General features: G+C 38.2%; 1 protein-coding gene across 15 annotated transcripts in view; it reads left to right on the forward strand.

Annotated features, from left to right (window-relative positions):
* The window catches only part of ZBTB20 (zinc finger and BTB domain containing 20), a 492,240-nt gene that overhangs the window by 8,328 nt on the left and 459,415 nt on the right, over positions 1-24,497 (forward strand). For 10 of the 15 annotated variants that reach the window (XM_069867432.1, XM_069867378.1, XM_069867388.1 and 7 more), the window contains exon 1: positions 20,425-20,646. The exons of 1 other annotated variant lie outside the window; for it this stretch is intronic. The gene's annotated coding sequence lies outside the window, so the exon portion shown is untranslated. Of the gene's footprint in view, positions 1-413; positions 507-20,333; positions 20,378-20,424; positions 20,647-24,497 lie in introns of those variants that run through there. 4 more of the 15 variants (XM_069867414.1, XM_069867468.1, XM_069867442.1 and 1 more) reach the window with 4 other exon arrangements.

A 24,497-nucleotide genomic window follows, 5' to 3' on the forward strand; every position in this document is an offset into this window, starting at 1 on the left:
TCTCTTGGTGTAATTTGCTTTATCAGCTTTTTTGTTTTTGTTGGGATTTTTTTTTTTGACCTCTTCATTTGGCAATCATACAGTTTACTTATCTAATAGCAGAGCCATGTCAGACTGTGATGTGTATTTTTTTTCTGGGTCTGACTGCACTAGCGTCCCAGTACATGATGCAATCAAACAACATTCCTCCACTGTAACTTTTATGCCAATCCCTTTGAAGTTTGCTAATTTATCCAAAATCAAAGCCAGTTTTAGTTCTATGCTGATATTTTGTTATAACCTTTCCCATTGTTGGTCTATAATAATCCTGGAACTCTTCTGATATGTCTTTAAACTCTATGAACAGGTGATCTGTGACTAAATCTCCCTGAGGAGTTACAAACTTTTTTGAATTATTTACATCTATGGTAGGAATTCTGTCTTGTATTGCATACTGGGCTGATTGCATAGATGAGAGAAACTGGATGATGCAGAAAGAAGCAAGAAGATATGCCTAGCACATAAAGGTATGCATTAGTCTTATGAATGGATTATATGAGAAATAATTTCTACTGTAATGCTTCTGGCTTTTGCTGAGTTAACTTGAGGAAAAAAAATTGCCAACAAACCTTAGATCTTGGTTATAGCCATAAAGAGATTGTTGAGGAAGATGAATGGCTTAGAGAATAATTTATGCAATAGTACAAAAGTAAAAAACCTGGTTTAACTACTCCTGGGTATCTGAAGGACGTCATTGCTCTTTGGTGATATTCTGGGATATAATAAGTGCTATCTGAATGTCATTTGGCAAACTTGATAATTCCTGGTAAGGTAGTAGGTTATTATTCCATGTGGAATATGAATGGTTCTTTATCTTTACTTGTGGTCACACCACATTTAAGTTCAATAGTGTAGAAAAAACAATTATCAGTTTTAGTTGAAAAAAATCTGTGGGGTGCTCCACTTTTTGAATAAACAAATATACAGATCAGTATTTCCTTGAATTTACTTGTCATACCCATTTATTCACTGTTTTGTCATTCTTGCCCTTTAAGTGGTTCCAGACATCACATTTTTGAGAATTTTACATTTGTGGTTTGAAGAAAAAAAATTGTCTGGCCTAATCCTGACTTGCAAGTTAAATAAGACAGAACTGGCTTATTTACCGCAGTAGTGGGGTGCTTGTACTCTCATGCTGCAAATTCATACTCAGGTTCATGATTTGTTTTCTGAAAGGCCTCATGGATTACATATGCTTAAGCTTTGCTTTTTGTTCCTGTGAAATGTAACATTTCAGTCAAAGAATGTAGGCTTAAACAGAACAAGTTGGCCTAAAGTAAGGTTACCAGAAATCAGAAATTGAGGTGAAGAGAGTTAGTAATCTTCTTTTTCAATGAATTGATCATCTGCTTGGTGCCACGTAGGAGACATTTACCCCATCTTCTTGTCCTGCACCTGTTATGTGGATGCCATTCCCTTGTGGTACTTTTTACCAATGCAATACTGCTCCTTGAAAGCATGGTAACCCAGGCTTTGGAAAACAGTTTACATTAATACTCTCCAGGTTCCCAATTAGTATTACCATTATTTGCATGTATGTGCTCTAACAGAATCTAGGGGTCCCAGATGAGACCGGTGCCCCATCCACTGGTGTGGGGTATTTTACATGCTGTAAAACAGAGGTTCTGTCTCGGGAAGCTTATAGTCAAACAGGCAAGTCAGTTTATAGGCGAGGGACACAAAATATTAGAATTTCCACTGTAGTGGTTGCAGAGCAAGACAGAGAAATATTCAGTGACTTCATCAGGATAATCCAGGGAAAGGAAAGAGATTTTCAGAAGTAACTAACTCCCACTAAAGCAAGCAAGGGAGTGATGTGCCAACCTGCCATTTGTGCCTTTGAAAATTTCCCCAGGGAGTCTATTGTACAGCCAAGCATTGAACTCTGATCTTCAGCCCCCTACCAGACAACCGTTCCTTTCTGCTTTAAGTGTTTTTAATTGAAAATACCATCTGAACATTGTCTGTAAAGAATTACTTTTCCTCAGAACCTCCAAAAGCAAAGCAAAATGATGTGCTGCAGCAATAAATTAACCAGTGATCAAAATAAAAACCACAGTCTTGTTATGAAAACCAGAACTGGTGGGTAAATACTGTGAATTTATGACACCACTGAAAAACATCTACTCTGGTAAATGTTAATACTTTTAGAACTAAAGATTTTTGGTTTAATTATTAAGCTATTCAGACTTCTTCTAAACACTTTACATGCAAAAGCTACAAATTGTTTAAAAAACAAGCAGAAGTACACCTCTTGCTTTTCTTCAGGCACTGTGTCAGTGTTTGTTTCAGAGAATAAAACCGAAGCCCACATGACCCTATCTTACTCTCCCCAAATAGCAGTAACACTTTTCCTTTTTTATAGCGTTGTATGCATATTAACTCACATGTTCTCATTGCTTCACGAGGAGGTAGACTTTCCTCCTATTTTGCACTTTGGGAAACAACGGCAGAACTCAAGGTTATGTAAGTCTAGAGAAATTGTTAGAGTCAGATTACGCTGCTGGAGTGACCCATGTTCAGGCCACTCCAACACGTCCCCTAATAATATTTTACAAGCCTGGAGCCATCTGTGTGTGATGAGATCAGAAGTAAGGAAGTCTGTAGTTGCCAAGAGAATTTTAGCTTGCAGAATTGTACAACTACAAAGAAATCCTACGGCATCAACAAAGGAAGCTCAGAGAAATATTCACACTGAGCTCTTTTAGACTATTTTAATTGGAGACTGTTTGTTCTTGTAAAATTTTAAGGGTTCATTCCTTCTTTTGCACAACTAATTGTTACTGACAGTATTGTAAGCTTTGCATACGTTATTAGAGGTCTCCAAGATGGCTAATCCTGTATTTTGCAAAAGCAAGAAGATACTTTTTCTGCTGCACGACTCCGCGACTTGTAGAAGTAGCCAACCTTTTTGACTTGGCTGCATCCTGATGGCTTACCTTCCTTTCCCTTGTGCACATACACATGCTTAGAAATATCCCAAACAAGAACCCCACACCCTGCCAAGAATTCTCTATTCACTTCTGTCCCATGGAGTCCATGCCGTGCATGGACCTCAGAGCTGTGGTGGGCTCATTACTTATATCTTGCTGCTTTTATTTGTTTTAAAAGGTGCTTCCCAAAAGCAAATAAATAAAAGGGACAGGCTTTTCAAAAGCTCTCAGCATCGGTCTAGCTCTTCTCCCTTTGAAGATAACCAGGACCTGACTTGACTGGAAATGGAATTAAGCTAACTTCGAGCATTTTCAACACTTCCAGTCATGGCCTCTCCCCAGAGAATTTTTAATCTTACAAAAAGGATTAATAGATTAGTCCTGAAGTTGACCAGTGGATACGAATCATTAGCTCTGAAGAACAGGTCTGATTTTGGAACAGAAAGTCTCTTGAGTTTTTGTTTTGGATACTATGGGTTAAGTTCTGTTAGGGTTTCTCCCAGTTTGTTTTATTAGAAAATGATATTTATATGACTGCGGTATGGTACCTAAAATTGTTATAAATTGTTTCTTTATTTCCATAAACATTGCTATGTTTTTTTTGGAAGGGTGGTTACTTAAGGAAAAAAAACCTACAAAGTAAGCTTAAAAATATATTGGTTATCTCCCATATCTAATATTCTCTTATAATCACTGTATATAATTTTTCTATAGCACCTATTTAAACTAAAGAAAAAAAAAAGGAGAAGGAAGAGAGACACTAGAATCTATTTTCAGGATGGCATATCAGACCACACGCACTTATGGGGTAGAGTAGATTTGTTATTTTGGGCAGTACTGTGGAACTTATGAGAAGCTTTCTTTTTTTATACAAAGTTAGTTCAGAGTAGATTAAAGTTTATTTCAAACTCAGCATATTTGACCTCAAGCATCATAAGAGTCATGTAGAATTGGCTCATGCTATTAAATTCCTACAGCGAACTCCATAATAATGATTAATTTCTTTCATAAACTCTCTTCATAATTAATACAGGTTTCATTGTGGGCACTGCTATTCTCATATTGATTATCTCTACAATTTAGATTGGACTCGTAAAATGATGTCTTTGTTTACTCTGATGACCAGACATTTATTTTATTTGGATAACTCTCATCATTTGTGAACTGAACTGGGGATATTGCTACCATAGAAATTACAAATATTTCAGAGCTGTTTCATACAAGAGCAGTGATAATTTTTTGGCACTTGAGATTAATAATACTTTGGTGTTCTCTGATGCCTCTCTGAGAATCTTAGTTCTTTATGAACATCAATTAATTAAGCTTTAAGACACCCTCCTGAAATAGGGAAGCATTAGTAGCCTCCTGCACTGATGGATAAACTCCGATTTAGAGAAGCTGACTGCCTCAGTCAAAGTCACCTGCCAAGTTATCATGAATATAAACCAGATTTGTTGATTACTAATTTTGTCCTTCACTTGTGAGGTGTTTCTTGCTCCTGGCATGATAATTTTTGATGTGGCATAGTTCCTTTCAGCAAAATATTATTTTAAAGAAGATATAATGACTGGGGATGCTTTCGCTGCTTGAACAATTAGGGACCTTTCTTGTTGTTTGTTTCTTCTCAAAAACAATTTATTTTTATTTTCAGGATTCTCTCTCATAAGCTGCAGTTAAATCAGTAAACTTTTAAGACTCTAGTGATCTCTTTTGGAAAAAAAGATTTTCACAGACTTCAGGAGAAGCAGCTTTAGTAGAAAAGCAGAAAATAACGGATGATGAGACTGAGATTTGAGTGTGTTGAAGGAAAAGAACCACAAGCAAGACTTTGTAAAATTACTTTGTACACTTTGTACATGTTATGCAACAGGTGAACCTTCCTTTTGCTCAGTCCTGCATATTAAAAAAACCCCAGTATTTAAAACAAACTCTTCTCATAGCTTCAGTCCTGAGAGATCTTAAGGATGGGGACAGTATATTTTGTTAGTTCCATTGCCCAGACTTTGAAGGGTCACAAGCCCCAGGGGAGCTGCTGAACTCTCGTTTTGTTATCCTTCAGAGTGTAACAGAGTAAAACTTCAGAGTATCTGGGGGAAGTCACAGTGACTGGCAGAAGACAATCTTTAGAAGGTCTTGGAGACAAACAGGAATTCTAGTTTTTGAGCTTAATTCAGCCATCCTGCTGTTGCCAAACCTACAAACAGGGAGGGGGAGATGTGGATGTAACAGGCGGCACGTATATCCGTATTAATGCTTGCAGTACAACATCCCCCATGCCTGAGGACAGCAAGTGCAACTGAGGACATAGCGGAGTTTACAAGAGTACCTCACATGTTGAAATGCTTTATAGTCCCCCCTGTGAATAGCCTAGCAAAAACCATATGTGAAATATAAATATACTGGGACTTAAAAATGGAGATGTATTCCAGCGTTTTAAGTTAATTTTGTAACATGCTGCAACTGAAGGCTTTATGTTAGTTGTATCTGGTGGTAGCTGAACAGTGCAGGGCTTAATATATGCAGTATGTACCGGAGACACTAGAGGGTCTGATGGAAGATGGAAAAGGAGAACAAGATGATGATGGAAATATCATATATTAGTGAAAGAAAGAATCCGTTTTGAACCAACTGGCTGCTTGCTTCCGTTGGTCTGAAGGCAACAATGAACTCCTGTTGTCATGCTGAGTCAGTTGGCAGTGACTCACTTTATCAGTCTCAAAATTGTCCGGCATTTCACCAGGACTGGATTACACAATGAGTCTACCCTCCCTCTTTTTTTTTCCCCCAATACACTTGTAATATTAATAGGCACGTAAATCATCTGATGTTAACATGTTTCCTCATTAACTTTTACTTTTTTAATTGTAAGATTAGTAATCATACAGCTTCCCAAAGAGGGAAATGCTGTAATCTCAAATCTGACTTGAAATTCTAAAGAACAAACTTTCTTAGTTATGCACTTCTGACAGTTAAAAATAAGTTAAAGCCTTTTGTTACTTTCCACAGGATATTGGCATAGCTAACATATGCTCACAATTGTTCAGCTGAGGTATGCGTTCTCTGTTGGGTGTGGAGAGAAAATGTGTATGTGGAAACAGCAGACAACATATCAGGGTTCAATTTTTCTCCCAAACATGGCCTTTTTTTGGTTATTTCTATGAAAGTTTCTTAAAGAAAACACTCAAATGTAGTATTCTATCCACTGAAACAGTATATGCATGTGATGCTATTTATTTTACAGGCATTGTTACACCTTAAACCCCAAAAGACCCATTATCTGAAATGTAAACTGTGTGATTCTGTAATGAAAATATGAGAACATCCTCATGGTCTCCATCCATAGTCTATGAAAAAAGTTAAGTCTGTGAGGATTTATCTCTAGCTCTGGATATCAGTGTACTTCGCCAGATTCTCTGATTTTAGCACCTACACTGTTATACCGTTTCAATCAAAGGGATATGCATAAACTAAAAATGTGTAAAAAGTGATGCTGAGTTGACCGGACAGCAATGCATCTGTTCTAAAATCCAGCATTTGTAAGCTCAGCCATCTTGTCTGCCCTGATGTACTATTTCCGCTTTCCACCTGCATGATTAAATTAATTGTGTTCAATCAAATTAACTTTGTAATTGCACATTTAAGGCAAAAATATGTATCTTCAGTTTTTAATTTTACAAGATTTGAGATATCTGGACTATGTTTGGTGCCCGTCCCAACCACGACATCCTATTCTCGTTCTAATCCCGTCCATCTGTGTTTGGAGTCAGTCCTGGTGGCTCTGACATGGAAAGCTTCCAAGCGTCTTTGAATAATTTTTTAATTTTGTTCTTCAGTGGTTCTAGTTCTTTGTTGTTAATTAGATCAAACCACATTTCCACTGAGGCTGTAACAGTAGTGTCATCAGCCTGTAATCTGTCAAGTCCCTCTGAAACCTCCTTCAACTGCTTTTGTAAATTTAGTACCTCTCTGTGAAGTTCCTTGCAGAGAAAAATGTGTGCTATTTTTTGATCAAAGTCCTTCTTGTTCTCAGTGCAAATTTCAAGACACTTGTTGATGCAAATCAAGAGGCACATGTTCCAGAGAGCAACACGGAGTGGGAACCAGGGACATGAGTCTTGCTTATCCACTCAAGTTAGCCAGTCTACTGGCAGTAGTGAAGTGATTTTTGTCTATAGGCTCTACAGTACAGTTTTAGGAAAGTTTGGTTTTTTGTTCAGTGTGGTTGAAATACAGCACTGACCAACCATATATCAGAAACAGAAGAAATCACCTTTAATATTCTTGTTTCAATATTGGTTTTCTTGTCCAACCAAATAGTAGAGACATCTTTTTCATGTTTTCTCTTTGTTCATGGATGGTATCTTTGGTAACACTGCACCAATATTTGTGGTTTTAATTTAGGTACAGAAGTAATAACAGCATACAGGGACATAGGTTGCATTGTCTGTATCCTTGTGGCCATTAGGAGACCATTTGTCATGTTCAGCTATCTAACCTGCACTAATGTGACTGTTCAGCGCTGTTTCCTTTTCTTTCACTTTGCCTCTTGTTTCCTCACTTGGAGAGTTTTGTAGTGGACAGCTGAATTTACAAGTCTCTAAAAGGAATATTTCAGTCATTGCTATCAATTGCTTCTTTTGTGTTCCACTGAAGGCAATATCATTAAGATAAAAGAAGGTTGCATCTGTCTTGTTAAGTAGAGCTTTTCTTTACAGAATAATCAACTAGTAAGCTTTTTTCTGGGTCTTCAAGACACAAAGGTGTCTAATGTTGAAGAGTGTCTAGGAGGCTTGGAACACAGATTTAAATTGCCATTGCAGTTATGTTTAATAATGATAATGATAGCACTAAAAACATCTCACTTTTGGGATCATCAGACTCGTCAGAGTTCTGCTTCAGTAGTTTCACTTAAAAGAACATCTTATCTTGAATGGTTTGCAGAAATGAATTGTCTGCATTTTTGAGATGGATGTGAATTCATCCTAACTTCTTGAACGTTTTTTTACAATGCCTATTCTATACTCTAAAGGAACTATCTTGGGTTTCGTATTACTTTGGTGCATACGTACACTTGTTTCCTGTTGCTTTCTTCAAGTTCTCTTGAAGTCACATAAATGAATATTCTTCATTGAGTAAACCATTCAACTCCAGTTTGTAACACAGATACCTTTAATACTAAATAGTAGAGCGAGGAACCTGCCATCTGGTTTGAATAGTTAGGTTTGAAAACCAGAGAGATATAACTAGCTTTTGTTAGACCTTTGTTATAGAATACTCAGACTACTTAATGGCAGTTTTTAGATCCTAAAAATATTGTAGGCTCATGTTAAAAACTCATTTCGTTTATTACTTTCTTTTTAGCATCTGATGACAAATGATTTCATCAATTAGCAGTATGTCTCTTATCAGGCCCTGAAAGCATTGCTTATTCCCTATGTAAGTAGGTAGGGAAAAGTGTGCTTTTTTTTGCTGTCTTTAACAAGGGGCAGAAATTGCTGTGCTCTTGTCACTTCCCCATTACATTTTAGAATGTTTAAATTTTTCATTTGCAGATTAAACTAGAGCCTAACTCTTCAAGCATCACATGTTCCTATTCTTTGTTATTTTCATGTAAATTTTTCCAAGTGGCAGATCCTGAATAGTCAGCACCGATAGAAAAGTACCACTGGATTGTTCCTGTATATGATGTTGTAAATATAAGTATAATGACTCATGGACTCTTGGCCACAGTAGATACAAGCAACAGCAGCAAAATGTAATAATATCTCCCCTGGGACCATTGTGAAGGACTGAGGAGAATTCTACTGTAACTTGTGTTATGGTAGTTACGGGCCTGATGTCTTGAGTTTAAAGTATTCCTGCTTTTGAAGCACCTGTAGATTTGTCTTTCAGGGCTCTATCTCAATCACATCTGTGTGAGAATTGGTTAATTGGTCTAATGGGAGGGCATGAGGAGCACCTCTCCAAAAGCCAGCATTCCTTAGATGCTTTCAGTTGCTGAAAAGAGAGAAGTATGTGATTTACGGGTACCATACAATTTGTGCTGTTTTGTTCATATTTGTCATTGGCATATTTAGTGGCCCTCTATAGTTTATGGCCTTTTTTTTTTTTTATTTTTTCCCCCAGTCTCTATCATGGCTACAAAGTAGTGTGCGTCTGTATGCCAGTCTTAACATCTCTGTGTGGTCTTAGATGTGGCTCTCTTAAGTGAAAATCTAGCTATTGGTTTTACAAGTAACACTTCATTTAAATAGTTACTGATATTTTCTCAAAGATGGGGGTAGACATACTGCTTTAAGAGTGAAAGGACTTAGCAAGTACTACGAAAGGTCCCAAGAAGACTTCTGTGGCTTGAGAGACTGGTCACAATGGGAGAATGCATAAGTAGGTTTGCTCTTCATCTAACGAGTACTACATTGTCCCCATAGGGATGGTCTCACATCCAGAGCTCCACTGAGAAGTTCCCAGGGTTTGATCTAGTCTGGAGTGCCCATGAAACAATGGAGTACAGAGAGGTCAATTTAGCAGGAGGGAGCTGGTATATGAAGGCACACTGAGCGGAGTGGGGTTAAGGCTGCAAAGCAGCCATGACTGTAGGTTTTTTATTACACACCACAATCTTCCTAGACACATGCAGGCATCTATGATAAGCCTGAAGACTGAAACGCCTAAGCAATCTTGGCTAGGAATTTTGGAGCTGAAGGGAATTCAGTTCAAACTCAAGTCCATGGAGTTAAGGGTGCTTTTGGCTACTTCTAAAACACTGAAGTGCATGCTGGTGATTTAATTGAGCAATGGAGTAACTGAAGTTAGTGTTTTACTTCCAACCTTATGGTCTGTCTTTGCCACAGTTTTCAACATGCTTCCTAGTCTTTAATCTACACTCCTTTTAGCTGTTAGAAAACAAATTGGAAATACCTTCTTTTTCTTTTGTAAGGAAGATTTTTTTATATTCCTCAGTGAGGGGAAAGAGATAACTCTATGCACTTTTCCCTTATTTTATTCCCCATTTTGCCTGTCTGTTCCTTGATGGCTTTCATTCTTTGATCAATTCCATCAATTTTAATTGGAATTTTTTTTCTTGTCTTCTCTTGTGATAGAAAGGTATTTTCATGTAATCTGTTTCTTTGGGCCCAGTGGTAAAAGGGCTGTCTTTGGGAATTTGGACATCTATTTTCCATTAAAATGAATGGAATATAATGTTAGTATCTTGCAGGGATTTGAACACCTTTGAGCTGTGGTGAAGCAAATATTCTAGTTCCTCTGAAATGGAGCTCTTGTCATAGATAGGGATGGATTATCTTGAGCTTTGAGACCTGTGGATAGTGCAGAGAGCCTTTAAGTCAACTTCTTGGTTTCATTTGTCTTGCACATAACTTTTCTTTTCTCATAGGAGGAACCTGCAGAGTAAACCCAAAGAACTTCCAACAGCAAGTACCTAGCATGAAAAACTCATAGAAATTGTTATGTCGTGGCCTTTCCAGAAAATTATATAATTTGTCCTTTGTATTTTGAGATGCTGTTCAGACTGAGCTGACTTTTAGCTGTATGGGAAACTGGTGCTCTTTTTCCTTGGTGGATGACTTCTTGCGCTTCAAAATTATAGCTTTAATTTAACAGGTAAAAGGTTTGTAGCGTGCTGAACTGTGAGGTTCTAGTTAAAGATTGCACTAGATGTCAGCTGACACTTGGTTATTTGTAGTCAGCCTTCTCATACAAGAAGTCTTGGATGTTTGAAGCAGTGTTGACTCTGAAGACTATTGACATTCATTTAAATATTACAAGTATTTACTGGTTTACTGATTGTTCTGGCTTGTTGTTTTGCTTTTCAAGAAATAAGTCAGGAAAAGAAAAGAGACAATCTTGTTATGGAGCCTTTGAGTATTTTTGTTAGGTTTTGATACCTTGAGCCCAAAATGCTGTTTAGATTGAAACAGCAGTTTGGGAGAGTAATGCCCTGTAAGTTCTCTTAATTTAACTCTGTGCTTACCTCTCTCATACATATACTTAAACTGTGAATGATTATCAACAGTAGATGCATGCATGAGCTGGATATGATAGCCAAACAGCCAGTCCCAGCTCTTGTGACTGAGAACAGATGAGTTGCACCAGACAGCCATTAACTTGACGCTTCCAGTTTTCCCCCAAAGCCCACTATGAATTTTTGTGGTGTTTACAGCTTTACTATGTGAATCTCAAGGAATTCCATGTTGAAACTGAGTTTTACTTACTCGGTTGGATTGATATTTTTGTGGAATTTCTATCAGACATAAGTTTTGTCTCTTGCTTGGTGCCTGGCCCACAAATGGTCTACCAAAGCTAGCTGAGGCTATCATGTAGCTTTAGTGGGTAATACCTGGGTTTCTGAAGCAGAAAGCTTTAAGGTATACTGGCATTTATGATTTTCACATCTGTGATGTAAACACAATGTGGTAAAACCAAAAATCAGTTCATTCCAAGGCCATAACAGAGAGCACATATTTGTATTCTGATTCTTACTGATGTTTTGTTTTGTTGGCTTCAGAACAACTCAACAAATGGAACAGTAGGACAGCAAAGTACCAGTTGATATTAAGTTACTTTTATTCCAACTTCTGTTTATTTCGTTGGTGATTTTATTTTTTTTGTTATACACTGTCAAACGATTTCACAGTGTGACCTCTGATTTTGAAACAGAACAGATTAGATGTTAGTTAGTACTGATTAGAACAATATTAACATTGATTCTTTATTTACACAAAAATCAGGAAATTAAAGTTCCCCTGACAAACTTAATACCTGTGCAATTAGGCATAATTACAAAGGGGATCTCTCATTACATAATCATATATAGTCTTGGTAGCAATAGCAAATACTACAGCCCTATCTAATAACTGCAAAGAAAGTTACCAAAAAGGAGCCCTTTGACCATAAAATAATGTCTGACTCAGGCTTGTTACAAAACCTGACTGAAGAGTGGCATTGAAGTTGGTACACTTTGTTTCCATTATATCATTTTGAAAATATTATGTCACCTTGTTCTGTATGTTCTAGTTCAGTAATGAAAAACCCTTTTGTTCAAAACCAAGCAAAATAAAAGAGTTGTTTGTCTGTAGGATACCCAAGCTCATTTCTGTCAGGCTTACACCACCACTACCCTCACCAGATCTTCCAACTCTTGATAGGTCTGATTGAAATAAATACTCTTATCTCTGTTCTTGTGTAAAATAAGACCTGAGACTTAATTTTCAGTTAATACAACTTTTTTGCGTTTAATTTCTTTGGCTTTAATAATAAACTCTTTCATCTTTTCATTACAAAATGGTTTTCAATTAATATTTCAGGAAAAGAAATGCATCTCTGAATATGTCTTCTGAAACAGCTGAGAAAACTGTTCAGATTATCCACAAATATTCTTCTTTAGGCTAAATTAAAGCATTAGTTGGAACCAGTCTTGCCTATTTTCTCTAAGAGAACTTACCTCGTATCAAGTAAAAAAATCCCAACAATATCAGACCAAGACATTCCTTTCCTTTACTTCATATAGTACCTCTAGTCTTATTCTTCAGAAGTATCTTTGAAAGTTTCAAAGATGATGAATCCTGCCCAGCTATGTGCAAAACCAATTCCTCTGAGGTGGTCTACAGAAAATGAAGTTTTGTGGGAGTGAACACTTTATAGTTAATTTTGGTGGTGTTAGGAGAGTAAAATGGTTAGATCCTTACTGTGTTTCCTGTGTATTTGATACAGACACCAGCAGTTAAGTTTTTTCATGGAGCAGGCTTCTCAGACTAGCAAGGATAAACCCTTGTTTGACATTTTACTCGCTCCATTTCTTTACTCTGTTGACTCTGTAATATTTAGTTTGCCTCAAAACAAAATCAGGCACTTGTACGTACTCACAGGTCAGAGACAGTTGGTCTGAATGCCCCTGAGTCCTCATGTCTGATAGTTTCTATGAGCTGAAGGTAGAATTTTAGGGGTGTACATCCAGAAACACTAAGCATGGGAACTTCACAGGAATTTGGTCCCACCTCAATCTGGGTCCTAGGTGAAATTTTGTGCTGAGCTACTTCAAAGTGTGATACAAGCCACACAGTTCTGAGAAAGTGGATCTTTTTCAGTAGCTTACAACTCCAATCTGCCTGGTAAATATATTGGTTTCGCCTTGCCTAGAATACATGGAGAAAAAAATTTACATAAGAACTTTCACACAGTGCCTATATTTGAGGAAAATAATCCTACATCAGCTGAAGGGATTTGATGGTGAAGAATTAGATGAATAATGGCACGTAGTGTTGCTCCTTTCAAATATGACAGCATTATTGTACATGCTGTGATTTGTTTTTTTGGTGTTGGACGTATAACCTTAGCTTTAAGAAAACAAAGAAACAAATTCTAGTTTTTATAATTGCATGGAAAACCTTAAGAAGTATTTGAGAGCATAACAGGTTTTTTTTATAAAGTTCCCTGGCTTTTAAGACAGTTGCATAACTTTTAGAGCCTACTCGAGATTTTTTGGATGTTTGAAGTTTCACTACTGCTTGTCTTTTTTTCTGTAGAGTGTTTTTTTGTACACTTTATGTATAGTCAATCAAATTAAGTTAAAGTATGAAGTTTCTGTCTTTGTACATCTGATACACTTAAATTGCATTTTTATTTTTCCAGAAATGGCTATTCATTTAGGGGAGCAGTACTCTCAGATGTGATACTCTAAACTAGCATATAATTGCTTCCTGAAAGAGTAGCATCTTTGAAAATGCTGACAGAAATATCTTCCAGGTAGAATGGATTAATGCTCATAAGCTTGTGAAAATATTCAGTTGCACCCAGAGGGTACAATAACAGCTACCAAAATATTGCTAGTGATGCCTCTCACTTCTTTCCCATTTAGATCAGAGATCTTCATTCATGACAAACTTAGTGCATCTCAACTGATATGCTAGAGTTGCAGAAGTTTAGTTTGGGTTGGTTTGTTGTAGTTTGGTTTGGGTTTTTTTCGCTAGCTATTTAAAGAGGGTAAAAGTGAAGTGATGGCCACCTGGAGCTTCAGCATTTTCACTGTGGTTAATGTCACAACTGTCTGCAATTACTGTGACAGCAATCAAATTCTCCTGCATGGTCCCTAAGGACAAAAATAGAAATCTTTGCTAACCACTCTAGTCATCTGGTCGAAGAGAGTGATGAACGCGCATCCTGACATGTTTGTTACTGTAGCTCCTTTCAGATGGTAAAACTACTTTTAACAATTTGTTGTTCAGTTTGGGATGGTTTCAGTATGGATTTCCATAAGTAAATCATCACATTTCTAGTCCTTAAATGTTGATTGAATTGCAACACGACTCTTTATGATTGAATTATAGGTAACCTTTGGGAACCATATAGTTATATAATAGAGGGTGCACCATATGATGCATTAGGCTGTGTAACACGATCTGATTCCATTGTAACTGCACAGCTTGGATGAGGGCCTTGCATGTTAGATCAACAGCTAAATTGGTCACAAATGGCCTGCCGACGCAGATAAAGGCAATATCCCAACACTCGGTAAGTGGAGAGGATGAACACACATAGCCAAGGCCACACACGTAACAGCAGGTTGTTAGGCGTTAAATAATTACAGCACAATCTACACATTAAAGACAGAAAGCTAACATGTGAACATCTGAAGTGTGCGTGCGTGTATTTGTAATGGGGGTATGGGGATAAAGCGTGTGGGACTCTGAGGACTTTTTGTGTGGTTTTGGTTTTTCAATTGGAAAAATGTCGATATGATACTGGTCTTCTGGAGTTTGTTTCACAAGGACTTTTAGTCCTTGTAGGTCTTGATTGATGCACACCATTGCTGATGGGTACAAAAACAAGGGATTGGCTTTGTTGGGACAAAATTGCAGGACTGTTCTCTCTGACATGGAATTATTATTCAAGGGAAACACCATTTTGCAGCCTTTGTGCAAAGTGGCCTGAAGGGCTGTAAGTGAGCAGTCATTGTGCAAAGTGTTCCTTTACCAAAATGCTCCAGTGTCATCATAAAAAAGGGTGTTTATGGTACTTGGTACATATTACTTGCGGAAGAATTTTCACAAATCCATTGAAACTGTTGGAGATGTATCAGCTTTGCATCTGATCTATTATTCAGGACATTCTGGGATTAAAAAAAAAAGGAAACAAACAACATTAGAAAAACCAGTTCTTCAGCCAGTGGGCCGAGTCTCGCCAATCAGTTGGGCTGTCGGAGTGCCTGATCCATAGAGGCAGCACAGCCTGAACTTCTGATCAGGAAAGCCTGACATCCCAATCTCACTGCTTTTCTCAACAGAGTGGTTAAACTCTTCAGTTTTTACTATACGTGAAATGGGAATGACAGTAGCTTTTTGCCAGAGGAAGCTTGAGATTTGATTTATTAATGTGAATGTGTAACTGTACTATGGAATGATGGATCAAAGTTGCTAAATTAAAGGAAAGTATTACATATTTGGAGGTCTGGCAGTAAGTAATGACTGCTGAGATGGGAGAACAATTGAGATTCTTTGCATACTGAAAGACACCAGAAGCGCCCTGTATTTCTCTCCTTCTGTCCTCAGTGTCTTCACCAGTAAATCTGCAGGGATAAAGAGCTTTTGTGTGGTTCTTCTACATTTTTGTTGGCCCCTGCTGATGTAACTCAAACACGCTGTCCTCCTGTTATCTTCAGGTTTAAAAAAACCCTATTTTTAATCGCTTCATATAGGTATCTACTTTGAATCAGCCTGCCACGCAGCAGAACCCTTGTGCTTTTTTAATTGGCATCTTTCTCATTACGTTTGAACAAAGTTGCAGAGACACTGCAGGACACCAGTAAAGACATCTGAACCACTAATCCTGTTGGGCTGGCAACATGATGGTGTGATCTACCAGGGGAGTCTAGGAGATCTGCGTATGTGGGAAAGGTGACTAAGTGGAAGCAATCCAGTTCAGACATGTTACTGTGAGTGTATCTAGGCTCTGCCTATACCATCTGAAAAAGAATTGCAACACAAATTTGCCTGGGATTTTTAATGCCAGTATCGTGTTAAACCAGCCTGGTTTCTAAGAACAATTCCTGGAAAAGAAGAGCTACCTGAAAAGATTGATGGAATTGTTGTAGATCAGGTGTGTAGAGTACATCAAAATCAGTGTGTTAACCCATCACAAGGATGGGAAGGACACTCAAATCAGTGCATGGAGCCAATGCCACTTAAATTTCTTTAGAATATGAAAATCAGCCCACCAATAATTGCTAAGCATCCAATTTTTTTTTAATTTTATTTTATTTTTTTTCAGAGGAAGTAGCTCTTGGCCTCGGACATGATTATACAATGCTGTGACTCCTTTTTCAGTCATGGTTGCTGATATGTCTAAACTCAGCATGTTGGTGAGCCTGGCAACATAAAAGAGGGGAGAGACCAGAACACTACAGAATATCTTGTTTGGCATCAAAGCACCTTCTTTCCCTCTTAGTCCATTATCTAGAACCTTGTCATTTGCAACAGAGACTTTCATGGTTCTGGTGGACAGTTTGATTTTTCCCGTCACCCCATACTACTGAAGATAAGGGTGTTCTTAGGGTTCTGTAGCTCCCTGGGAGAACTGTAGATGGGGCCTCTGCTGTGCCAAGCATTAGCATTTTCCACCTGCCTTATTGTGCTACTTATTGTTTCACTCTTTTTATGACTTTGCTGGAGTGGTTGAGGAGGCTCCTTTGCCTTCCTAATGATAGTTGTTAGAGATTAACTCTGAACCAAATTTATAGAAAAAGAAAACCAGGAGTATCACCTACTGGGTAGATGAGCATGGCCTATTCTTGCATTCAGGTTGGATAATGTAGTCTTTTAATAAGATGGCTGGGAGCCCTTCATTCCAGCCTCTGTATTGTGGGGTGAACCCATGTGTGACAACCAAAAGTTTGGTGTCTCCCATGGGAGAGGTACGGTCCTGGGCACAGGACAGAACTGTCCTTGACTTTTCCGTTGCATGGCCAAGCATAGACCAGCCATGTGACTGCCATGCAGGCCTTCACTGTCTCATGGCAGGTGTTTGTCCAGTCCTGTGATAGGGCTGAAAGCTGTCAGCAGTTTACATTTCCTCTCCTATTCCTGCAAGTGAACCAAATATATAATCATCCACCTGCTCCTGTAAATGAAGAGGAGGAATTGCAGGCCCATGGGAATGAGGCATAATGGTGAGCATGTTCTCATCAGGTGTTTTAAATGAAGCAAATAGGCAAATATTTTATGTTGGCAAAATATTAAATTAAGATTCTCCATTCAATTGTATCACGCAGCATTTTTTTACGATCTTTTTGCATGATTTAGGTAGACTGATTTGTAAGGCAACAGAGAATTGGGCCATCAATGATTTGGATCCATTTAGTAAGACTTAGTTGTACAGATCACGTCTTGCGGGGTTTATTGGTCAGGTTGGACAGATACTTGGATTTTATAAAGATTATGGCTAGTTGGATGCATTTCTGATTGAGGGACAAAACTAGCTTAAGTTGCAATCCACTTTGTGTTTGCTTTCAAACAGTCTCAGGGTTGAAGGTGTTTAGTTTTGCTTCTACAGTTCTGCATGTACCCAAACCCTGTCACAACTTTGGAAGGGATGGGTTTGGGTTCCTTTTAGGTCTGGTCTAATTGTTTCCATAGCTGGATGGAATCAGGCACAGTTCTAGCATTCGTTCTGAGATTCAGGCTTTCTCCAAAAATGAGGAAATTTGCCCCGTGATCCATATTCAGATACATGCATGAACTTTCTAAAAAGTTACAGGAAATGAGGATCTAGATGTCTCCCAACTTTGCCTTTGATCCAGATCCAAAAACTAAACTGAACGTTATTTAAGCCTAAAAGTTTCTGACTTAGTTCTCAGATTTCAACCTGAACATCTGTTAAATTTGAAAGGTTCAAATGTGTATTTTGCCCAAAATTGATAACTTTTGAATCTTTCTGCAGATGTATATATAAGGTAGGTAGGACTGAGGAAGGAATGTCAGTCTGGGATCAAATGTTGCAACATACTAAGAACTTCCGGAAGAACTAATTTTTGCGTAGATGTAGTTTTAAAATTTTTAATTCAGAGGCTATTTATATTATTTGAACTTAATAGAAGTATGTAAAATGTTGTGATTTTCATCAACTGGCTTTGATACAGGTCCCTTTGATAAAGTATTTGTATTTTTCCAATAGTATTCTCCATCATAAAACTCTGAGAGATGCCAGGCTGAGATAGGAAGATGAAGCATTTCATGTATTTGTGATACCTTGTGCTCATGGAACTACAGTTGAGTCCATGTTACAGGTGGAAAAACTGAGGCAGTGAGTGGTCTGTTGGTACCTATGTGGCCAGATTGAGTTACCACAGTTAGAAACAAAGTCTCCAAATGCTTCTTCTGCTTTCCTGACCTTATGTACACTTCAGTAAGGTGAAGACGGCCATGAAGTCCAGAGAAGCAAATATATAATTTTTGCAATGTGTATTTGGAGTAACTTGTAGAGCTGCCTCTACATATGCCAGGTGTGTATGTAGCTAAATATTACAGAAGGAGTTGAACTAAGTCACCTACTAGAGCTTTTTATATTTTACCCCAAGGTAAGAAAGGCTGTGTTTTGATGAAAACACTAATGAAAATTACCCTTTTGAAAAATATTACTTAATCCTTCTGTATTTACTGTACATCTGGATGAAAACAGAATGTTTATAAGCGAAATATAAAAATGCATAGCAGCTACCAATGAACAAAACTAATCAAATTCACCAGTCACCAGGCTGGTTAATATTATAAAGACTCTGAATCATGAATATCCAGACAGCCCGAGGGTACAAATCCATGCATCTATGGAGTTTACCTGTCTCTTCTAGTCGTCAGGCTATCCCTTTCGATCACTATAATTTAGGCATATATTGTCTAATAATAAATGTAGTAATAAAAATGTATTTTGGGAAGCAGGATGTTGTAATAAGCTTTAGATCATAAGTGAGATTCATTTTACTTAATTTTACCCAACTACAAGCTAGCTGCCTGGTCTGATCCAGAGAGACAAGAGAGAAAGCTGGGATGAATTACTTTTGGGAGGTGCCTGTCTCCCCCCTGACAACAGAGGGAGACTGCGCAACTGGCTTAGACAGGACACTTCAGGTTTAGGTGAGTATGAGTTACTCCAGGCAAATTCTGTGTTAAGCATCCACAGATCTGGGTTCTCGTCTGGTTTTCCACTGATTTGCAGCATAACCTTGGGAATGTCACTTAACCTTTTCCCCCCACCCCCTTGAACCCAGTTTCTCCATGTAAAAAACAGTCTGTGGATAAAGTTCTTGGAGAATGTTTGTCCAAAGATGAAATACAGGTGCAAAATCTTGTTTTCCTGCTCTTGCTACTTTCACGTGCCTGTAGTTGTCATTAAAATCAACAGAATTCTTTTGACAGTGTCAGTTTACATGTGATGAGAGTCAGGACTGAGTGAAAATTATTTTAGAAGCAGCATATATCTTCTTCAGATGTGACAGAATATTGTAAAAACAAAAATCTAGTAACCAGTTACATATATTGATGTTCCCATCTCTGCCACCCCTTCACACCTTCCCTCTAGCCCCGCCCCCCTCCAAGAAAAAAAATATAGGGAGTGGGGAAGAATGTTCTTCAAATTAGACCTATATTTTAAATAACCTTGGCCTGTTTGCAACTGGGAAAATGTTTTTTTTTTTTACTTGAGAGATTTATTTCTGTCCTTGTAACACCATGTACTATATGCATTGCACCTGTTCAGACATAAGCACAGCACATTATTATAGCTGTAGGGGTAGAAGCTTCCCAATATATATTTTTGAAGGGAGGGAATGCTGGGGAGAAGAGCCCTCTCTGTTTCAATTGTTTACCGAGCAGTCTCTCGCGAAGACTTCTTCCTCATCAAGATCAATTTTCCCTGCTCCCCTATTGTCTGGGGAAACCTATCTTCAGGAGCGTCTTTCTTGAAAGATCTCATGACTTTAAAATCATCAGTGGGCTTTGTGTAGCCTGCCTGTCAAAAGAGATATGTTTACACCTTCCCTGCATGTGTTAAAGCTATAAGGTTACGGACCAGAATGGCTGATACGTTTTGGCGCTTCGTGCTAATACGCAACAACAACAACAACAAAAAATAATAAAAAAAAAAGATGTATTTATGATAATTCTCCGGGCTGTCTGAAACAATGCATTCCGACATCCTGCAACATAAATAAGCAAGGTGGAGCCAGCCGGCGCTGAAGTGTTTATTTGCCAGCGATTCCTGCTCAGCCCCGTACACCTTCTTTTCTCCGCCGCCTCAGCCTGGCAGCATTGAACCTGTTGCTGCTGCGTTCGGCGAGTTGTATTTTTTTTTTTTTTTTTTTTTTTATGCGAGCGAGGGGAAGGAGGGTTGTCTGCTGTCTGGTAGGAGGGCTTTGTCTGTGCGCCTTTCTCTCTCCCTCTCTTCCCTGCCTCTCGCACTCTCGCTCGCTCTCGCTCGCTCCCTCTCGCTCGCTCTCCCTTTTCCCGTCTCTGTGGTTTGGAAGGTAGGTTGCAGTGTGTGTGTGTGTATAGACACAACATCAAGAGCAGGAAAATGGACTCATTAGGGAGGCAGGCAGTCATTACCACTCACACTGTACTTCCAGGGAGACAGCGACTATGAGGAGACAAACTGAGGACTGGGGAACAAGGTAGGCCAGTCAACTTTTATAAAAAATGAAAGAATAAAGCCTCTACTCTCCTTAAACCACCAGCACTTCTTTATTCTCCTCCCCCTCCCCCCCCTCGATTTTTAATTTAGAGATGTAAGTTTGCCAGACCTATTTGCCAGCTTAAAATTCGGAACATATATAGAAGGCCTTACCCTCTACAAATGTTTCCCCCTTCTACTTATTCCAGGGTGTGCCCCCTTATGATTCACTTTAATTACTTTTCTTTTTTTTTTTTTAACGACAAAGGAAACAAATATGTTTGTTTCCCAACACTAGTTTCAAGTAAATCAATATCTTTCACTCTTTAAAAACAGCCCTCTCCGTACGTTTGTGGGTCTCTGCTTTTTCTTCTCTGTTTATGCAGTTCCATCTGTCTGTCCGTATATCATGTTCTCCTTATTTACTGCTAAATGGGATTTTATCAGTATTTGCCAATGACTTTTAACTGTAATGCTGGTGACCAGGGTTAACGGTGACTCTCGTTCTTTGTTTTCTATATATATGCACATTGTAAGTTTAAAGTCCATGCTTAGCATACTGTAAATAAAGGCAAAATAAAAAAAAAAAGGAGAGAGAAAGCAGGTTCCACTTCTGACAGGTTTTTATTTGGAGATTTTGCTGTTTGTCTGTTTTGGTGTGGGGGCAGAGAGGGTTAATATTGGTTATTGTACATGTACTCTTTCCTCCTGGATATTTTTAACGTCTATTTTTCATTATTAGTATTTTTCCAGTTTCCTTTACTAGGAAGAAAGGAGACGTATATTCCAACTTTTATGTTGCTGATCTCATGCAACGTTATGGAGGCATCACTGGGTTAATAAGGATTCAAACTTTCTAAGAGGGAGTTTGTATCCTTGGCTGCCCCCCACCCTCCCACTTTATGCATGGTTATGCTTGTGTTTCCGTCTGTACTGCCTGGGAAGGGAGGGGGGAAGGGAGCAGATATTTACAGTGGTGGCAAATTATGAAATCTATCGAGCCATTTTGTCTAGAAATAGTAACTATTTATTTACCACTTTTCATTCCACAAATATGCTGCTTATTTGTAATTTCAAACACTGAAGCTTTACTCTGAATTAATCTTTTTTCCCTTTTTTTTTTTTACTTTTTTTTTTTCTGGGGAGGGATTTGTGATGCATTTCATAGCTCATTTAGCATTGTCGAGTTTTTGGAGCCCAGATTTATCATGGGTTCTAAAGACTGCTTAGATTTACCCATTTGAAATGATCTTTTTATCTGAACTTCTGTCATTTCTGTTGGAGAGTAAAACTGCTACTCTTCTGGTAACAAAAAGGAAAAAAGAAAAAGAGAAAGAGATAGGGGAAGTGAGTTACATAAAATGTTCTAATTACTTAGGAGAATCCTAAGTAATTATATAAAATGGATGCTGATCAGTGGAGAACTCTCAACAATATCAATCACCTTTTTTTAATAGAAAATTATTTATTTAATAGCAAGAGGCTGACTTCTTAAAAACATGCATTAGGCCTTCCTCTTAGCACAAAGAAGTCCATAATGCAATATTCCCAAACCACCTGGGACTGCCTAGGAGATTCTCCAAAACCTTGAAATCCTTTGAAATGATTCTTAAAAATCCATTATTTTAAAACCAGAGAGAACTTTTGCTGCCAAAAGGTTTTTTTGCTGCTGTGTGGGGCTTTTTTTCAGCTTTCCTAACTTACGACTCCCCGGCTTCGACAGAAGTGCCTTCTCGCTGAACAAACTAAGTTAATTGAAATCCAAAGCAGCAGATCTATTCACTAGCACTTCAACTACAGAAACTGCTTGCTCCATTTTATTAGCAGCTTTATTTCCAGAACCTGACTGAAACTTTTCAAGGTTTTGTATACCAGTGTTCCAAGAATTGGTGGCTCATCTCTTCACTGAGGGATGACATGCTTTGCTTCCTTTTTTTTTCCTCCTCCTTTTTATTCGAGTTCCTAAATTAATATTTTGTTGATAGACTTTAAATGTGTTTATTGCTCCAGACGATCTGTTAACTGTAGCAAGGTGTTTCCTCCCCTCCTAAAGTTTGAACCTCAAGCTTTGAAACTCAGATTTGGGTGTAGAGGGGATGCTGAAGTTATGCTGGAAACGTAGGGAGTCTTGAAGGTGGGGTGGCTGATGCCTTTGCGTGGTGGTCAGCCTGGAGTGATGCAGCTGGAGCGTTAGCAGCCATCCCTCTTGTGGGATAGGTGGGTTTCCAGGCACCTGTCATTTTCTCCTGAACCAGGGCAGCTGTCTGTTCCTCAGCAGCCCAGGATTTTTGTAGAACGCATGTGGACCTGTGCTTGGGATTCTTGTGCGTACATTTATCAGAAGCCTGGCTTCATCTTAATGTATTTGAAAAACTATACAAATTACTTCAGGGTACCTCTTGATTTTATGAAAACCCCAGGCAAGAAGAATTTGGGCACAGAAAGAGAGTCGGAGTAGGAGAAACATTTTTCATCAACCAGTAAGATCTTTTTTTATCTTAAAAAACTTTTTCACTATTTAACTATTTCACGATTTAACCTTCAATGAACCTCAAGTATATTCTAGCAAAAAAAAAAAAAAAAAAATCTTAGCCCTTTCAATAGCACAAAGTCCATTTGCAATCTGGATGCAGCAGCAAAGGGTAAAGTATGCTTAAGTAAACTTAAATCCAGCATATGATGCTGTAGCTGGAACTCGGGGAGCGTCAAACCTGCTGGCCAGGGGGGTAGGACCGAGTTTGGCAGAGCGGCGTGTGCGGGGTCGTGTGGGGTTCTCTGGGTTCCCCTGCTCACAGCCCGGGCAGTTGTGCAGAGCAGAGCTAGCGGTGTTGATTGGGTCAGAGTACGCTTTATTTTAGCGTTGGAGCAGACAGTTATCTAACACACCCACATGAGGAAGTGCTCCGGAGCAGTTATTTCATGCTTTGCCATGCCCTGTAGCTAGACTAATTCTGGGCTGCATGGCCTGTGTATGTGCCTCTTTCACTCCTGTGAGAGACCAAATGCAACGCTGTTGGGGTTTTTGTGTCTGAATGTTTCTGTATGTGTTTGTTGTTGTTTTTTTTTTTAACGGGATCAAAATTGGGACATAAGACAGTCAAATCCAAATACCAAACAAATACCAAGTCAAATTAATTTTAATAGAAGAGGACTTTGTCTTTCTCTTAAAGGAGGAAAATATATCAAAGTTGTTTATTTTGATAAAGGCAGTTGTAGCAATTTCCTGAGTTGGATATATCATTATTATAAATATTATTCACAGTTTTCCTATTTTCACATTTTCTTCATGGTCCCAGCTTATTCATAAGGGAAAACAGCTGCAGAAAATTAAAAACAATGTAATATTATTTATATAAAACTTTGATGTAAATAGGGAACAGTGTTCCCTGCTAGAGAATTCTATGGGATGGCTTACAAATCCCATATAAGAGAGATTACAGTCTTAGATAAATTGTTATTTAAATCATTTCAGGAAAACCCTGTTCCTTTTTTGTAGACCATGTGAGGTTTTATGCAGAATGATTTGAATAGAAGTTCTGTTTAGAAATTGGTGGCATGCTGTGGCCTTGTAGGTTTCAGTTGGTTTCACTCCTGGCTCTTTTTTTAGGACTTTTTTTACACTGTGATCCGTATGGTAAAGAGCTTCTACTGAAAGAGATAAATGTTAATGGAAAATTTGACCCTGAAATTTAGCTTCAAATTACTTACTTGTTTTAAAAGAAAAACTTTTAGAAAATCCAAATCAGTTATTAATGTTTCTCTTTTATTTATTTTTTTTTTTAATGAAACAATGCACTGGAAATAGTTGTTTTTAAAGAATAACTTGTTCCCTCTGTAAGGTCTGCAGTTCAA

The sequence above is a fragment of the Phaenicophaeus curvirostris genome, chromosome 1, assembly GCF_032191515.1.
Source record: "Phaenicophaeus curvirostris isolate KB17595 chromosome 1, BPBGC_Pcur_1.0, whole genome shotgun sequence".
In the NCBI taxonomy this organism is placed as follows: domain Eukaryota; kingdom Metazoa; phylum Chordata; class Aves; order Cuculiformes; family Cuculidae; genus Phaenicophaeus; species Phaenicophaeus curvirostris.